Source organism: Halichoerus grypus, chromosome 6 (assembly GCF_964656455.1).
Source record: "Halichoerus grypus chromosome 6, mHalGry1.hap1.1, whole genome shotgun sequence".
Taxonomy (NCBI): Eukaryota; Metazoa; Chordata; class Mammalia; order Carnivora; family Phocidae; genus Halichoerus; species Halichoerus grypus.
In genome coordinates, this window is record NC_135717.1 from 171,669,778 (window position 1) to 171,688,133 (window position 18,356).

The following is an 18,356-nucleotide window of genomic DNA, read 5'->3' on the forward strand; positions in this document are numbered from 1 at the left end:
CAGAGAGGTGAGGCACCAGGAGAGCAGTTATGAGAGGACCCAGAGTGAGTGGAACCTTGACACAACACCCTCTTGTCACTGAGGTTGGGACTAGGACCCCAAGGAGCCAGGGAAAGCAGAGGTAACTTGAACAGAGCCTTTGGCCCTGTGGTCGAATCTTTAGGCAAGGGCTTTGTGTCGGCCCTACCCCACCCTCTAAGCCCCCTGGGGTCTCCAGCCGGCCGCTACATGGTTACTAGCCCTGGGCCCTGTTGATTGGTCAAGGAGTGAACGTGTGACTAAACTGGGCCTATAAGGTCCTTCCCTGAAATTTGTCAACTTGAGGTCTGTTTCTCCGTGGAGGTGACCTGCTCTAACCCACTGCATTTTCTACTCTGCATACAGATGCTCCCACCCAAAGCAGAATTTTGTGCAGCCATGGGAACATAGGGGATTTGGGCTCAAAATATGTCAAAGCTACAAGATCTTTGTCGAGGCTGTGGCAGGTAAGAACACAGGCTTTGGAGTTCATCCTGGGTTCAAACCTTGCCTCCATCACCAATTTAAGCTGTGATTTGGGCAAGTCTGGGCTTCTGGGGTTTTTTTTTATCTTAGAATGGGACACCAGCTTGCCAGGCTCCGGGGATGGGGTAGGTGCTCAGCACTTGGCTGATGCACTGAGGTCATGGTGTAGAAGGTGCTGCACAGCGATGGGCCCCCCACAGGCCTAGCAGCTGGATGGTGTGGGATGCGGCCAGGCTCAGACCAGCTGCGCAGCCTGAGGTGAGTTACTCCACCTCCCGGAGTGATTTCTCTCTCCGTACAAGGTGAACGTGTTACACTGATCACGTGTGAGTGCCTAACGCAATGCCCCTCTCCCTCCTACATCTCTGGAGGACAAACTTCCAAAGCTGGATACGTGCCTCCTTCCTTGACTGTACCCAGCTCCCAGCCGGCCCTCAACACCTTCCCGAGGCTGCGCCAGGCCAGCCCAGCTAGCGGCTCCTGACGTCAGCTGCTAATCCGGGCAAGCTGCCAGCCAGAGATAGGGGTGAGCGGCAGAGGAAATCGGAAACAGGTTTGAAGGTGGGTGTCCCCGGTCCCCGGCCCCCAGCCAGCCCTTCCTGTGCTCTCATCAGCTTCTTCAGCAAACCCTCCCAACCCCACGAGCTGATGCCTGGACGTGGTAGAGCAGGGGCCTCTGGCTGTGAGCCACTGCTTCCCTGCAGTGACAGCTGGGGCCCCGCGGTGCGCTGTGCTCGGCCTCCCCCAGCTCCGAGGCTGCAGGTGTCTCCAAGCTGGGTGGGGGGCGTCCGCTCCGGCTTGGATTCCAGGCCGACTAGCTGGCCCCATGTGGGCTGCAGAGAAAGCAGAGGAAGGAGGAATCTCAGCCAGTTCTCTGAGCCCAAGCCGGGGGCACCATTCCTCAGTGCTCTCCTGTCATGTCAGCCTCACGGCACCTAGGATGTGTGTCCCATTTTACAGAGGAGGACACTGAGGCTCAGCGAACTCTTAGCTGACTTGCCCAAGATCTCACGGCTACTAAGTAGCAGAGCTGATTTTCCAGCCCAGACCTGGTGGCTCCTAAGCCCAAGCTCTTCTGCCATGTCAGTCATCTCCTGGCCGAGGTGCTGGTGCTGCCTAGGCCCATCCACATGGGAAGTACACCCCCACCTTCCACCTAGCCAGCCAGAGCAGCCAGACCAAGGCCTGGTCTGACATCTTCCCGTGGACTGTCCAAACCACCATGACCAGCAGCAAGGAGGCCAGGCCCAGCTGCTGGCTTGGTCGAGGAAAAGGCTGATCTTTGTCCCACACGGAGTGCCAGAACCTTCACAGTGACTCCCACTAGGAAAATGTGTTAACTGAGGTTCAGAGAGGGCACGTGACTTCCTTGAGGCCATACTGCTTCTTCTCCCCACGCTCCTCCCAACCTCTTCCTTGGTCCCCATCCAACCCTGGACCAGTGTCTTTCTCCCTCCCTCATAGCATGTCCTCTCCTCCTGGGTGCCAGGGTCAGAGGCTTTGGACAACAAGGACCTTACAAGTTATCACCTCTAGGCCCTCCTGGAATGGATGGGAGAGAGGCCCAGAGAGGGAAAGGAGCTATCCAAGGTCACACAGCAAAATGAGATTCAGACGTAGGGATTTTGCATCTCCATGTTTCCTATCTCCCTGAAATCACATCGAAGCTGGGTGGCCCTTCACTCAGGAAGGGTCCTACTCCTACCTGGACCATGAGCTGTTCACAAAAACCTGAGCTCACAAGGAAGCGCCCTCATCCTGGGCCTGTCTCTAACTTGCTGTGTGCCCTCTTGCAAACCACATCCCTCTCTGAGGCCCTTCTTCTTCATCAGTGCCATCACCTTCCTCACAGACTTCTAATTCTACCATTAGAAAAGCTGGCTGGGGGCAGAGAGAGAGAGGTAGGTAGAGGCAGGAGATGGGGCTGGAAGTCAGCAGGGCCAAGCCAGTCAGGGCTGAAGAGCATGGCTGTCCTGCTGGGGTCTGAGTCCAGAACTGCTTTGACCCAGGTCTGTGGCAGAACTGGGCCACACCCCCAATCCCGGTACTCTGAGAAGCTGCTAGACTGAGCTCAAATTACCTTGAAATCCTACCTAAGAGCCTTGCTGAGGCCCCAAGTGCGAGCCTCAGGGGTGAGACCAGAGCAAGGGGAGGCACCCAAAGCCAGGACTGGAGTCCTGGGCCCAACCTACCGATGACTCACTGCAGCCCTCCTTGTTCTGGGCGTCAGTTTCCCCATCTGCCCAAGGACACTGGAAGTGTGGGTCTCAGTACTGATGTTCAGACTCTGTAACACCAGCAGGCCTTTGTCCATGCTTGGGCAAGCCCAGCCTCCCTTCCCTCTCTTCTCTGCCTCACAAACTCCTAGTCATCCCTCCAGGCCCCAGTCAGCTGTCACCTCTGCCAGGAAGGCCTCACCAACACTCTTGGGGACAAGTTGCCCCTCTTGCATGATTCCACACCTTCTTCTGCAAGCGTCCAGCCAGGCCCAGTCCCGCCCTCACACCTGAGGTGAGGAGCCAATGAGTTACAACACACGAAATCCTTCGAATAGCACCAGGCACGGAGCAGGCAGCCCTGGGTACCATCTATACCCTGGCAACCTGCCCTGTGTGTCTCTGGCCCCATCCGCTCCCCGGGCTCCTGACGCTGGCACCTCACTGGGAGGTCTCTCAGGCATTTCACCTTAACCTGCCCAGAGGCTCCTGGTCTCCCCCAAACCTGCTCCTCCTCAGTCTTCCCCTCACGGTAAAGGGCCCCACCCTTCCTCAGGTGCTCGGACCAAAGCCTGATTCCCTCCTTGATCTCCCAGCCCCATCCGATCTGTCCACAAATCCTGTCAGTTCTCGAATCCCAGCGGCTCCTTTCTACCCCCACGGCCACCCCTGGTGTCTGAGCGGCTGCTGTGTCCTGCCTGGATCGTGGCAGCATCCGCCCCCCTCTTCTCCCATTTCCTCTGTTTTCACTCCGCTGCAGGCTGTCCTTCTCACGACACCCTTTCATCCACCCACCATATCCCACGGCTCCCATCACACTCAGAAACAAATCCAAACTCCTCCCCACAGCCTTTGACCTGCCCCCTCTCCAACCCCCCTTCAACACCCCTCCACCCCCTACCCCCCCCCCCACCCCGCACCAGGCTCTAGCCACTTTGCCCTTGGGCTCCTCCTGGGTCACCCCCAACTCCTTCCCATCTCAGAGCCGGTGCACTTGCTGTCCCGTCTGCTGGAGTGCTGTCCCCCAGGTCTTCTTGGCCTGGTCTCATTCTCCGGGCCTGGCTTGCCCAATCCTTGACACTTGGCTCACTAAATGGCTCACTAAATGGCTGCCAACAGGGCCGGGTGTTGGCCGGAGTGCTGTGTCATCACCAGGTGGCGCTGCAGACACGTCCCTGGGCCGTGACCTCCGGTCCAGCCTCCAGATTTGTGCCGTCAGCAAAGCCCCCCCCCCCCCCCCCCCCCCGCCCTCCCGTGCCAGGCCGTGCTGTGGGACACCAGCTGACTGGGCCCCGGCCCTGCCTGTCTTCCAGCGGCTACGGGTGGATGTGGTCCAGGGGTATCCACAGAAGTGTGGGAGGGAGGGAGGCCTGGCTGCCTCCCATGGCCTGTACTTGAGGCTCTTTCTGGGGAGGAAGTGGATGTGTCGGCATGGGGGGGCGGAATGGGGGCTCAGCCAGAGCGAGCTATCTGGGATGAGGGGTTCTGGGTTTGTATCCCCCCTCCTCTAGTCCTCTGGCCGCTTCTGACAAGCCTGGTCCTGTCTCTGAGCCTCGGCTTCCTCATCTGTCAGCAGGAGATAAAATGTGAGCAAGGACTGGAACCCTGTGTCAGGGAGCTGAGGTGGGCTGCTCTATCAGAATGAGGCAAAAGGGCCTTTTTGGGGGGCCTCCCCAGTGATGGGTGAGTGGGTGGTGTGTGCATCTGGGGAAGAGGAAGGCAGACAGGAAACTGGCCGCCCCGGGGGGCCTCAGCCTCCTGCTCCATCAACCAGAAAAGTCTCTAGGGCCTCCCTTGCCTTGAGCCCTGTGACCTGAAGCATGTGTGTGTGTGTGTGTGTGTGTGTGTGTGTGTGTGAGAGAGAGAGAGAGAGAGCACATGTGTGTGTTAGAGTCCCTGGATGTCTGTCTGAGTGAGTGTGAGTATGTCTGTGTGTGTCCACACCTAGGAGCCCATGGGTGAGGGTGAGCAGCCTCTCACCTTGGCAGAGGAAGATCAGAAATTCCAGGAACCAGGGGCTTTCATCTCCCTGCCAAGCGGGGCCCTCAGGGCCTGGAGCGCCTGCTCAGTCAGTACCAGGGATGGTGCCCTAAGCGGGCACCAGGTCACCCCACTTCAGGTCACCCCAAGCACCTGGTAGCTGGATCTTCTCTCTCCATCTCTCCCCAAGAGCACCTGCACTGCCTGATTTGACTTCATTTGCATTCAGACCCCCCCAGGCCCTCCTTCCCTCGGATCACAGTGTCATTCTCATGCCTGTCAGCCCTGTCAAGGAGGCTGCGGACTTCCTGTGGGTGAGGGGCCAAGGGTTATGTTGGAGGGGCCCTGTCCCCGGCCTACCCACTTCTTCATGCAGAGAGTCAGCCTGGCTCTTTCCCTTCTTAAGAGATAGGATTATTAAGCACTCACTCTGTGCAGATAATTTATATACCTGTTCATTACATCTTCACTTTAAGGTACTTTTATGCCCGTTTTACAGAGGAGAAAATTGAGGCTCAGAGAAATGAAGTGACTTGGCTCAGATCCCACAGTAAGTGGGACTGGAAGTCAGCTCTGGTGGACTTTGTGCAGACACACTGGGGTGTGGGTGTGGGAAGGGGGGGACACAGGCTCTCTTTCTTGGCTCCCTACCCTCCTGGTGACAAGCCATCTGCCTTGCCACCTGGCTCTTGGTCTTTTCACTCAAGTGACCCCCTGGGGAGATGAGGGTGGTGGTGGTAGTAATGGCAGAAGACAAAGGGGCTGCTGAGGTTTTGGCCTCTCTCCACACGCTCACCCCAGTCCAGTCAGAGGTTTTCTCTACAATTCTCCCAGACCAGTTGAGCTAGCTATCCCCCAACTCCTGATGGCCCTGCCCAGACACTGTCTGAAGAGACCAACCTTCCAGGTCCAGCTTCAAGGTGAAGATTCAGTGACTGTTTGCTTAGGATTAATAATAATAATAATAATAATAATAATAATAATAATAATAATAATAAAATCTGCCATCAGTTGAATGCTCACTAAGTGTCCAGCCTGTGCTGAGTGCTTTTCAGGCAGTCTCTCAAAGCAATATTTCCTGCAACTAGAATTGCATCCTATTATTATTCCCTTTTTTCAGGGGAGGAAACTGAAGCACAGAGAGGTAAAGTGACTTACCCAAGATCACACAGCTAAGAAATGCCACAGGCAGGTTTCAAACTGAGCCTATCTGGGTCTAGAGTCTGTGTTGCACTGAAGTGAACAGTCAAGAAATGGATATTCTAAGGGCTGTGCCCCCTAGTCGCTGTGGGGTGTGGAGGTGTCTTAGACCACCGGCCCCAGGCTGGGCTGGGCTGGGCTGGGCTGGGCTGGGCTGGGCTGGGCTGGGCCAGGTAGGTCCATCTCACCTCACGTGGACTGGAGGACAGAAGCACCCTGGATTCCAGCCACTGCGCAAGTCACTCTTCCCCTTGGAGCCTCAGTTTCCCCATTTGCTGAAGGAGGCTCTGGCCTTGCCCAGCCTCCCAGGGCAGCTGTGAGGACGGAGTCAAGGCTGCCATTGTCAAATGGATTTTTCCAGTAGAACCTCATTTTCAACTACAATCTTACCCAGAAGGCCAACATATGAAACTGATAAAAGGGGTGTTTCATCAGCATACATTTCTAAGCTCAGGGTGCTGACAGGTCCTTAGTCTAAAGTCACTTGAGAGGGTAAGTGCGTGACACTTGTAATGGGACACACATCCTGCTTGGGGTGTTGGGGAGGGCCGAGGTGCTGGGAGCCACCCCAGCACCCAGTCTGTTCCTGCAGCTCGTCTGAGCTAGCTACACAGCATCGAGAAAGCCTTGAGGCCTGCAGGCAAAAAAACCATTTTTAAAAAATGAATTTAAATTAAGCTCCGGTGACAGCCGTACGGCCCAACCAGGGGTTCCAGGGGTCTACAGAGCCCATCTGATGACCCCCGGCCCTGGCTGTGGGACCCTGGGCACACCCCTTGCCCTCTTTGGGTTTTAGAAGGCACAGGAGGCTGGGGTCCACGTCCAGGGGCCCATCTGTTTACCTCAGCGGGTCTGGAGTTGGTGATCAGAGACACGTGGCTGATGACCTGGCTCCCCACAGCCCCTCAGAAGCCTGGCGGGTGAAGCAACAGAGTGTGCGTGGAGAAAACCTTCAAGGCCTGGCCTGGGGGCTCAGCTGGGATGTGGGAGACAGCTAGGATGAGGGGAGGTGGGATGGGGAGGAGGGAGCTGACCATGCCCTGAGAGTTTAAAAATAACTCCTGTCTGAGTGCTGTTAGCTCCAGCCAGCCCCAGCTTCCAGGCTCTGGTGACATCACCAGGGCACAGGATGTCCTTGGCAGGGCCTGGGGGTGGCAAGGGGAGGGCGGAGGGGGTCCTGATTTGCCCTTTCTGTTATTTGTGTTTGGGGAGAGCCAGCCTGGGTTGTCCTGGACAAGAGGGGCTGCCGGGGAGCCCTCCTCAGCCAACCCTTGAGAGCATTCCCTTTGGCATCTGAGAAAACTGAAGCCCCAACCTGGAGAGGTTTGGCAGGTCCAGAACTCGAGGCCAGCGGGGCTAGCTCCCAAGCAGTGGTTCTGGAAGTCTGGTGAGCATGGGATGGGGGACCATTTGGGGAGAGGTCTCACTTGGGTGGAGGGCAGGGAGAGGCACCAAATGGGCAGATGCCTAGCACTGTACTTGACATTGTTCAGAACAAACAAGTTCCTCCTGACCATCCTTCGCCTCTGCATCTCCCTCGGACCCTTAGGAGGGACTGGCAGGGATTAGCGCTGTCCCCATTTTATAGATGAGGAAACTGAGATCCAGGGAGACAGAACCACCTACTCTAGTCCTCAAAGCCAGCATATCATGCCCATCTGGGATGGGGTCCAGCATCCCCCAGCTTGAGCTGCTAATAGAGAGGGAGCTAAGGTGGAAGCCAGGGTGGGTGTAGGGGCTGGGGGAAAGAGGGGCTGCCATAAGGATACAGGGAAGGGCTGGAAAGGAGACCCTGCTGCGTCCGCTGTTGGGGCGCCCCATTCGTTGGGCCTCCCTCCCATTGCTCTCCCTCCTCACCCCTCCTCTATGGGCTTCCTGCCCCCTTGCACTCAGGACAAAGTCAGGCCTTGCCCGGTCAAGGCTTTCCCTGCACATCCAGCCTCATCTCTCATCACGTACTTGACATACTCTAAGCCTCAGCCTCAAACTGCTTCTAGATCCCTACAGCGATTGCTATTTCAGGCCTCTGAGCATTTGAACAAGCTGTTCCTGCTGCCTGGAATGCCCCCTCCTGTGTCTTCCTGGGGAACTCCTATACATCCTTCACAGTTCAGCTCTGAGCTGTCCTGCTCATCAGACCACGACCCTGACCCCGGATTGCTGTTTGCTGCCACCTCTCCTCTGGACCCACGACTCTTTTAGGGCAGGAACTGTATTGTATTCCCCTTTCTGTGCAAGGGCCTAGCACATGCTTGGATGAAGGAACTCAACTGGGTCCTGAGCCTGCTCGTTTCTCTCCAGGGACTTTGTCCAAGTCCCATCCCCTCTCTGAGCCTTGTAAGGTGAGGACAAGGACCACCCTACAAGCTTGTTGGAGAATGCTGGGATCTCCTGTGTCCCTTAGTAGGCATTAAAGGGCTCTACCGGTGTGGGGGGTGTTGTTCCACGGCCACAGTTCAGTCTCTGGCCACAAACCCCAGTCTAACCACCCCCCCAAGGTAGGCCCCTCACTTGCTCTGCCCTGTCTCTCCACACTGCCCACCAAATCAAAGCAGGGGCAGTCCCAACCTGCCACCCTCCTGCTGCTTGCTTGCTCCCCACCCCCCCGCCCCGAACCTCAGAAAGCCCAAGATTCCCCAAGGGAGCCTGTTTCAAATGCTGAGTCCCAGGCCTCATCACCAGAAGGCCCACTCAGAAGGGCCTGGGGTGGAATCCCAGAATCAGCACTGTTAAGCAGCCGCCCGGTGGCCCCGACCCAGCTTTCGGAGCCTCCTGAGTGCAGCATGACCTTCGGCAGGGAGGAAGAGCCGGTGCCACCATGGAGGGGCTGGGGACTGGGGACGATCTCAGGTGGTAGCTGCCTGCAGCCTTTCCTCCATTTCCCAGGGGGAGGCGAGCAGGCCCTAAGCTAGGGGCTTCGGCAAGGGGCTTGCTCGGCCTGCTGGCCAAAGGCGGACCCCCGGGCGGCCGGCACTGGCCGCACACGGTGCGCGCGCGCGGGCCCCCGGGCCGGGCCCGCCGCCGCCTCCCGTCAGAGCCGTCTGCTGGGGAGCCAGACGCGGATATAAATAACAGCGAAGCCAGGCCGGATGAAGTAAGCGCGAGCGGAGGGAGGCAGGAGCCGCCGCCGGGGAGCGGGGCACGCAGACGCGCGCGGCGGGGAAGGGGCGGCGCGGGCCCGGGTGACCTTGGGGGAGGAGGGCGGGGGCCCCGGGCCTGGACGTGTGACGTCGCCCGGGTCGCGGGGAAGCGCAGGGGCGCTGCGGGGGGCCGGGGCCTGGCCAGGAAGCTCGGGGCACCGAACCCCGCCCCTGGGGAGCCGGCCAGGGGCTCTGGGCTGGAAGGCTCGCCCGCCGGTGAGCGGCCCCGGCCCCGGCGCACGCCCCGTCCGCTCTGAGCCTCGCTCTCCCCGGGCGTGCGCTCGCGCCCCTCCTGCCCTGCCCCCCCCACCTCCCCGCGGCTCGGCGGGCGCGGAGGGGGCAATTCTGGTGTCGGAGGACGGAACAGCCGGGCTGTTCCTAGGAGGGGCCGCCCCCATTGGCTGCCCTCCTCCGCCCCGCCCCCCGCGCCGCCCGTTACGTAACCCTTCCCCCTCTCCCCCCCCCCCGCCTCCGCTGGGGTTGGGGGCCAGGAAAAGAGAGGCCCCGGCCCCTCCCTGGGCGCGGTCCTGCGTGGCTCAGCAACCTTCCCTGCCGCTTGACGCCCAGGGGGAAACTGAGGCCGTTGTCTAGCGGGGCCCGGCGAGGTGGGTCCCTGCGGGGATGGGGTGACCGAGCAGGCGAGGATCCTTGGTTTACAGGGGAGCCCAGACTGTGATGGGAGCCTCAGCACCGCCTCGGGTCACGACTTCCTCCTCTGTGCTAAGGTTCCCTCCCTGGCCGGGACCTTAGGGGCCCCGGAGGTCCCCGGCTGCGGGAGCCTTCCACAGCCCCCCCCCCCCCCCACTGTGCCCGGGCCACAGTGTATCTTGAATTCTAGTCAGGCAGTGATACCCAGTGGTGACTGGTTCTTCCCCCCACCCCATGGGTGACCTTGGGTAGACTTTGCCTCTCAGAGCCTCAGTATCCCCACTTTTAAACTCGGACTGCTCATGGGCCCTCCTAGTGTTGTAGGGAAGAACCCAGGCATGTCAGCACCTGCTGAGTACTTAGCAAGGTAACTGTGAACTGTCCTAATTCTCCCCTAATCCTCTCCCAGGATCTGGCCCGGTGCAGGACCTGAGCCCAGCCTTGGGCTCCTGAGCAGTGCCCCACTGGGCCGGTCTGCTCGCTGTGGACCTTAGCCTTTGCCCAGGGAGCACATGGTCCGGGCCTGCCCTGTGGCAGCACGGGGGGCCTTGCCTGATACCTTCTAAGAGCAGATTCTGGGACAAGAAGAGTATCTGCCTGGGTCTTCTGTGTGCTCCTCAGACTCAGTGGGAGCCTCTGTCCCTTCATCTGCAAAATGGGGAAGATCACACCTCCTTCCTTCCCCTCCTGCTCAGCCTCTGCCAGGATGAGGAGAGGCTGCCATCCCCGCTCCCAGTTACCGGGCTGGGACCGCGAGTCCAGGGCGTTATGCTCATTTTACCTTCCAACAGGTGAGAATTGGTGTCCTTTTACAGTTGAGGAAACCAACAGGTGGAGTAACTCCTCCAGGTAGGGTGACCGACCGTTCTGGCTTGCCTTAGACTGAGGGGTTTCCTGGGACACAGCACTTTCACTGGGAAAACTGGGAGTCACCCTGCCTCCAGGACACACACCTCACAAGGTGCAGTATCTGAGTCCAAAGTCTGGCAGTCCAGCTCCAGACTGTGTTTCCCTCTATCAGTATTTGCTAAATGAATGAATACATCCCTCCCCACAACTGTCCCTCAGCCTTTGCTGGGCACCTTGGCTCATGTATCAGGATAGAGTTTGGACTCTGCCGGAAGTGTCGTGTGGGAAGTGAGTATGGTCTCTGGGTTCCGCTGCTGGGTTTCTAGGATCCCCCTCAGGCCCTCCCTGGTTCACCTTGACCTGAGGGAACGCCCAGGGTCTGCCCATCGGGCTCTTACCCTTTTTCCTACAGGGGTGAGGAGCCACAGGCCCCTAATATCAGCTGTGTCACTTTGCTTGCTGAAGCTCAGTTTCCTCACCTATAAAATCAGGGAGATAAAACCTGCCTCCGGTTGCTGCAGGGATTCAGGGAAATGCAGGTAGAGCTCCTGGCACACGGGAAGTCCTCAGTACATCCACGTTCCTGCTGCTTATTAACGTGGTAGTTACAGCCGACTCCTCCAGCAAGTGCTTCCTCCAGGAGGGGGACTGTCTTAAATGCCCTCCGTGCATTCAAGCCCCCAAAAGAAGTAGGTGCCATCTTTCAGGTGAAGATCTGAGTCTCAGAGAGGTTGTGACCTCCCGGAGGTCAAGGCCATAGGGGGGCAGGGCCAGCGTTTGCAGGGTACTGTCCTCTTCTAGAACTTAGCTCAAGTGATGGCAGGCGGGAGTGGGCTGGGGAAACTAAGGCGTATGTTAGGGAAGGATGGCTGAGGCCCTCGCAGGGCGCCAGGCCCCCCGGTCTCCCTCCCAGACCAGCTGGTCCTCTCCTCGCCCAGGGTGGCAGGTCAGGTCGTACGGACGAGCCCTTTGCTCGGGCCAGGCCGCTCCCTGCCCCCCTCGGCCGGCTGCCCGTGCCCTCTGCCAGCTACTGTTCCCTGTCCGCCAGCCAAGCCGTGAAGCAGTCCCGGACATTGTGTCCAGAGAGAGGGCCAAGCAGGCCCCCCTACCGGTGGCCGATGACCTCCCGCCCTGCCCCTCTGGGCCTCAGGCCAGCCTGGCCTGTCCCCCGCCCCGGCCCAGGCGGCGGGCCAGAGCTGCCCTCCCAGAGGCCAGACCGGTGCCTCCCCACCTCCTGCCACCCTGCGAGCCCTGCTTAAGAGGGGTGCCCCTGCTGCAACCCGGGCCTGCTCCCCAGAAGGCAGCCCTAATTCCAGAGGGGGGGCTCCCTAGTGTGCCGATCAGGAGAAGCCAGCTGGGCTCCCTGCCCTGGGCGTTTCTGCTCGGCCTGTCCCCAAATCCAGCTGAGCCGAGGCGAGCGGCCCCCTTGGGCAGAGAGCTGAGGGGGAGTGGGGGTGGGGGGCTCTGTGCCCATGTGAGCGGGGCGACCCTGTTTCCACGCCGTATGGCTAAGGAAGCTGAGCTGCACAGAGAGGCCCGGATTCTGGCAGAGCCACACGACCCAGCTGAGGCTGTCGCACGCACGGAGCAGGAAGGGACGGAAGGGCAGCAACAACCGGGAGGGGCAGTCCCCGAGGGGCGGGGGGCGCGCGAGACAAGGGGGCCCCTCTGGTTTTAGTTGAGCTGCCCCCCCCCCCCCGCCAGGCTCAGAGCCCCTTTCCCTCACTTCCCCCAACCTAGTGTTCCTGCCTTGTCACCCGCTTTGCCTCCCTGAGGACACTTCTGTCCGTGGCTTTTGTGTATCAGGTGTATTGTTGATCTTGCGCATGAGACCAGGAGCCTGGTGAGCGCAGGGACTGTGTTGTCCCTGCTGCATCCCCAGGGCCAGGAACACAGGGGTTTGCACATAGTAGGTCAGTCTATATTTGTGGAACGGACAATCGAGTATCGGCTGTGCCTTTTAGTCACCAGAATCAAAAAAAGGAACATATCCGTCACCCTCAAAAATTTCCTTATTCCCATTTTTAATCCCTTTCTCCAGTCTCTTTACCTCCTCCTCTCCTGTCCCAGGCAACTACTAATCTGCTTTCTGTTGCGACGTGATTAGTTTGCATTTTCTAGAATTGTCTGTAAATGGATTCAAATAATATGTTGGGTTTTTTTGTTTGTCTTGGTCTGACTTTCACTCATTTTAATATTTTGAGATTCATTCATGCTGCGTGTATCAGAGGCTCATTTCTTTTTATTGTTGTGGAGTGTTCCATAGTGTGATGCCCTGGAGTTTGTTCAAGCCTTCACCCCTTGAAGGACATTTGGGTTGTTTCCCATCTGGGGCTAACACATAAAGCTGCCGTGAACATTTGTGTACAAGTCTTTGTATGGACGTTCATTTCCTTTCCTTTTTTTTTTTTTTTTGAATGTTTTATTTATTTATTCATTCATGAGAGTCACAGAGAGAGAGAGAGGCAGAGGCAGAGGGAGAAGCAGGCTCCCCGCCTAGCAGGGAGCCCGATGCGGGGCTCGATCCCAGGACGCTAGGATCATGACCTGAGCCGAAGGCAGACGCTTAACCATCTGAGCCACCCAGGCGCCCCATTTCCTTTTCTTACAGGCAAATGCTTAAGTACAGAATGGCTGGGTCCTGTTGTCGGTGTGTGTTTAACTTCTAAAGAATCTTCCAATTTATTCTACAAAGTGGTTGTAAGATTTTGCATTCCCACCAGCAGTGTATGAAAGTTGCTAATTCCTCCACATCTTCGTTAACGCTTGGTATATCAGTCTTTTAAATTTTAGCTGCTGTAATAGGTGTGTTTATTGTGGTGTTAGTTTGCATTTTTCTAATGACTATTGATGAGCAGTTTTTCATGTGCTTATTTACCATTCATTTATCTTTTTTTAAGATTTTATTTAGAGAAAGAGAGTGGGGGAGGGGCAGGGAGAGAGGGAGAGAGATCTTTTTTATTTTTTTTAAGATTTTATTTTATTTTAGAGAGAGAGAGAGAGCAGGGGGCAGGGGGCAGGGGCAGAGGAGCAGGGAGAGGATCTCAAGCAGACCCTGCAGTGAGCACAGAGCCTGACATGGGGCTCGATCTCACGACCCCGAGATCAGGACCTGAACTGAAATCAAGACTCGGACACCCAACCGACTGAGCCACCCAGGCACCCCCCCATCATATATCTTTTTTTTTTTTTTAAGACTTTATTTATTTATTTGACAGAGAGAGACACAGCGAGAGAGGGAACACAAGCAGGGGGAGTGGGAGAGGGAGAAGCAGGCCTTCTGCAGAGCAGGGAGCCCGATGCGGGGCTCGATCCCAGGACCCTGGGATCATGACCTGAGCCGAAGGCAGACGCTTAACGACTGAGCCACCCAGGCGCCCCTATCATATATCTTTTTTATGAAGTGTCTGTTCAGATCTTTTGCCCAGTTTTGTATTGGGTTGTTTTCTTATAATTGAGAGGTGTTTAGTCCTGTTTTTTATTTTTTTAAAGTAATTTTTAAAAAGATTTTATTTATTTATTTTTCAGAGAGAGAGAGTGTGCACGTGCACAAGCAGGGGGAGCGGCAGGCAGAGGGAGAAGCAGTCTCCCTGCTGAGCAGGGGGCCCGATGCGGGACTCGATCCCAGGACCCTGGGGTCATGACCTGAGCAGAAGGCAGATGCTTAACCATCTGAGCCACGCAGGCATCCCTGTTTTGTTTTTTAGATATAATTGACCGATATAACATTATATTAGTTTCAGGTGTATAACATAATGGTTTGATGTTTGTATATATTGCAAAATGATATAATTGAGTTTTGAATGTTCTTTGTAGATTCTATATAAAACACTTTTATCAGATACATATAATTTGCAAAATATTTTCTCCCAGTCTGTGGCTTGTCTTTTTATTCTTTTTATTTTTTATTCTTTTACCGGTCAGTGTCTAAGGGAGATTTTTTTTTTTATAAAGTTCAGTGTATCAGTTTTTTCTTTTATGGATCATTTTTCAGGAGTCATATCTAAGAACTCTTTGCCTAACTCAAGATCACAAAGATTTTCTCTTTTGTTTTCTTTTAGAAGTTTTTAGTTTTAGTTGTATATTTCTGCCTTTGGGATATCTCTGTGGCTTCTCGAAGGGGTGGTCTTTACTTGCTGTGCCCCTGGCTCTCACTCTTCCACTCCTGAGTCTTGTTCCTCTCCTTGCCTCCCTGCTGACTGCCTGGAGCCCCCCAGTGCTCAGTCCGGGTGTCATCTTACCAGCCTACGCTGGAGCACTTGGCCTATGTTCTGTGCCATAATTCCTCACTCACCAGCTTCTGCCAACCCTCTGAAGGGCCTTCCCAGGCTGGGTGGGAGCCTCCTCTGGGCACTTGTGTCTCCCTGGGCTTCCTTCTGGCGTGAACCTGATCAAGGGGTTGAAGTCCTAATGACCCGGTCTGTCTTCTATCACCAGACGTACCCCCCACTTCCTCCAGCAGGCCCATGTGCTGGGCCTCTCCTCTGTGTCCAGCTCAGCGCCGGGCACAAAGGACGGGTTCCGGGAAGGTTTGTTGATTGTGTGAGAGAACAGTGTCTCATTCTCTCTGTTAGCCACAGATGGGCCAACCTGGAGGTGAGAGACTGAAATCTCACATTTAAGATAACATCCTGACTCCCCATCTGGGCTCCGGGGCCCATGATGTGGCCCTGAGGACCTCTTGACCTGATCTTGAGCTACTTGCTCTTGTTTACTACTGGCCTTTTCGTTCCCTAAGCATACCAGGCTTGTTCCTGCCTTGCCCTTGGAAGGGGCTGACCCCTCTGCTGCTCACTCTGGTAATTCTCTTGCAATTCAGATCGTAGATTCAGAGCCCCCCCCTTGGTAAGGCCCCTTCTTCCCCGGACCAATCTAAAGGTCACTAGCGGCCCTCGCTGGTTGTGATTATGGCCCATCCTCACTGACATTTTCTCATTTATTTGTGGTTCATCGAACATGGTCTTTAGGGGAGCAGGGATTTGTTTCCTGCTGTTCACCCTATTTCCCTCATGCCTGGAACAGTGTCCAGCACTTCTGGGGGCTCCATGTTGTAAGGTGAATATTGAATGTTGAGTAGAGCCAATCAGGGCAGAGCTAGCCAGAGGACCCAGCTGAGTGGCTGGCCCAGGCCTCTTCTCCGCAGCCCTTCTCCTTACTCAGCCTGCCACGTCCCAGCAGTATTCTGATCAGGTCCTCATGCCTTGGGCAGGGGTGGGGGGCCTCAGCCAGTAGCCACGTGGTCCTGCCCAGGGTCTAGCCTGTTACTCTTTCCTCCCCTCCCTGGGAAAGGTGCTACAGCACAGGGTCCTCATCATGTCTTGGGAGCCCCTGAGACAGGAAGAGGCATTGGCCCAGGGAGTGGTTTAGCTGGCCCGGGGCCCAGCCCTGCTATCCCTTGTTGTACAAGTGGGACGGATGTCAAGAGGGAAGAGAGGTGTTCAGTGTTCCACAGAAAGTGAGCAGCTGTGAGGACCAAGAGCTCACTTCGCTTGCTGGCAGGGACATTCCCCAAATTAAAAACCAGGGGATCAGTAGGTTCCTATTGCCCAGGGGCTTGGAGACTTCCTGGCTGGTTCCAGCCTGTCCTTGGGCCCTGCCCAGGCATGACTTGGCCCAACTGGCCAGGCCCAAGGGGAGGAGGAGGGAGGATGAGAGTGTGCCCCTCCGCCCCTGACTCAGAGGACCAGACGGTGGCATCCCCTTGGCCTAGGGGCGGGCCCTGACTCAGCTGGGCAGTGACCAACGGAGCAGGGTTCTCCTGCCGCCATGACTCACACCCACCCGCCCCTCTGTTCTCCAGAGGGAAACTCCCTGGAGGTTTCGGGACGTGGGTCAAGGGCCCGGTCCATCCCAGGGCTGAAGGCTGGGCCCCTGAAGAGGACAAGCGGCAAAGAGCATACTTTGTAGCCTGGGGTGGGGGGCATTGCTGGGGCACAAGCGGCCTCCCACCTGGGCAGAGGGCAGAGCAGGGGCCAGCCTAGTCTCTGCTCCAGGATGGAGTTTCCCGTTGTGCCCCCCTCCGGTCCTGCTGCTGGCGGGGTCCGGTTTCGGCGTGTTTGCTGATGCAAGGACGCCTCTGGGAGCGGGCCGGCTGGTGGTGGTTGAGGACAGACAGTGACAGCCCCGGGGAAGAAGGTGACACTTGTTGTTCACTCTGGGCGGGCCGCTACGCGCAGCATTTTCCACTCATATTTCATTTAATTTTCACGAGTAATACAGTTATTAGCCCCATTTTCGAAGTGAGGGAACGGAGGAGCCAGAGTAGGTGAAGTGGTTTGCTTGAGGTCCCCCCAGCAAGGGAGCAGCAGGGGTGGGACGGGCACCTGCGTCTTCTGGGGGGTGGGGAGAGAGGAGTCGCTTCCCTGATGGCTCCCCCGGGGAGGGGCCTGGCTAACTTGGCCTTTCTCTGCCGCCTGATGCCCAGGCCCTCAGGCCCCCCCGGTGCATGCCTGTCCTGTAACGGCCATCTCTCCTGTGCTCCCAGGCAGACCTTGGGTGTTCATGGAGGGTTTGTCGAGTGAATAAATGAGACTTTTTTCTGGGGAGCTGAGTCTACCAGAACGCTCTTCCCTCCTATCAGGGCGGAGCTCTGCGGCACGTGCGCAGGGAGTGGGAATGGGTGACCACGGGCACCCGTTGTGACAGGACCTGTGCTGGTACTGTGTTTGCATTAGCAGAAGTAGGAGTGAGTGTGCGAGGGGCCCTGGGTCCCACAGGTAGGCCGGCAGCCTGTACACAGGGTCACAGGGAGACGCGGGGCTTCTTCCTGGCGGGACAGAGGGAAGGGAGACCCCTGGGAGTGGCCTTGTGTGCGTCAGGCAAAGGCCTGGGCATCCTGAACAGGGGCCTCCCTCCGCTTGATGGGCTCCGTGGAGGAAGTGGCCCACGGAGGGGCCAGGCATCAGGCGCTCCTGGGACCCTGTGCAGAGGTTGGAGGCCTGGCCGGAGAGCTTCTAGGCCTCGTTCATGCTCTTGGTTGGGGAGGGATCAGTGTTGGCCTGTCTGGGAAGCGAGGGGCCTGAGGAGACCCCCATCGCACTGATGCCCCAGAAGAGCTGCCCCCCCCCCCGTACCAGGCTGGAGGTGGCACGTCAGCCCTCCCGTCCCCTCCAGGGGAGCGCCAGGCTTCTCCAGCAGTTGCCACGGCTCTGTACATGAAAACGTCACACACAAAAGCTCAGCTTCCCCAGTTGCCAGTCTTGTGCATCTAGACTTGGAGCCCTGTTCTCAGTTGTACTGCAGAGAGAACACCTCCATCACCAGGTTGCTGTGAGGCGGAAAGATCCCTCCAGTACCTGGCCGCCCTCTTCAACCCAGGGGCCCGCGGGGCTGATGTGCCCCACAGCCGGGGAGAAGGTACACCGAGAAGTTTCCCCAGTGACCGGCAGTGATGGGCCCTGTGAGAGGGAGATGGCTGAGCTCTTCCCCAGCCCCAGGCAGGCCCTCTTGCCTCTACGGCGGCTCGGCAGTTGCCCGGCCCAGAGAAGGGCCGAGAATCCAAGCACCAGGTTTTGGGACAGAACCTGACTCGGGTGGGCTCTTCTCGTCCTTACCCACTTCTAAGGGAGCAGCTGTCTGAGGGAGGCAAACGCTAGACGTAGAGCAGGGGGGAGGCTGATCCCTCCCTCGGCCTCCAAGGAATCGGCCGTTCCTAAAAAAGCCACGACGTGATCCTGTTCTGTTCGCAAGGCTTGCTTCCAGCACCCGCTCCACAACCCGGCAGCAGGGGGAGCTTGGGCAGTTCCCAGCCTCGGGGAGCAGGTTTCCAGGGTGGCAAAGAACCCCTCGAAGTGGGAACTCTGTGTCCTGTGATGGTGCG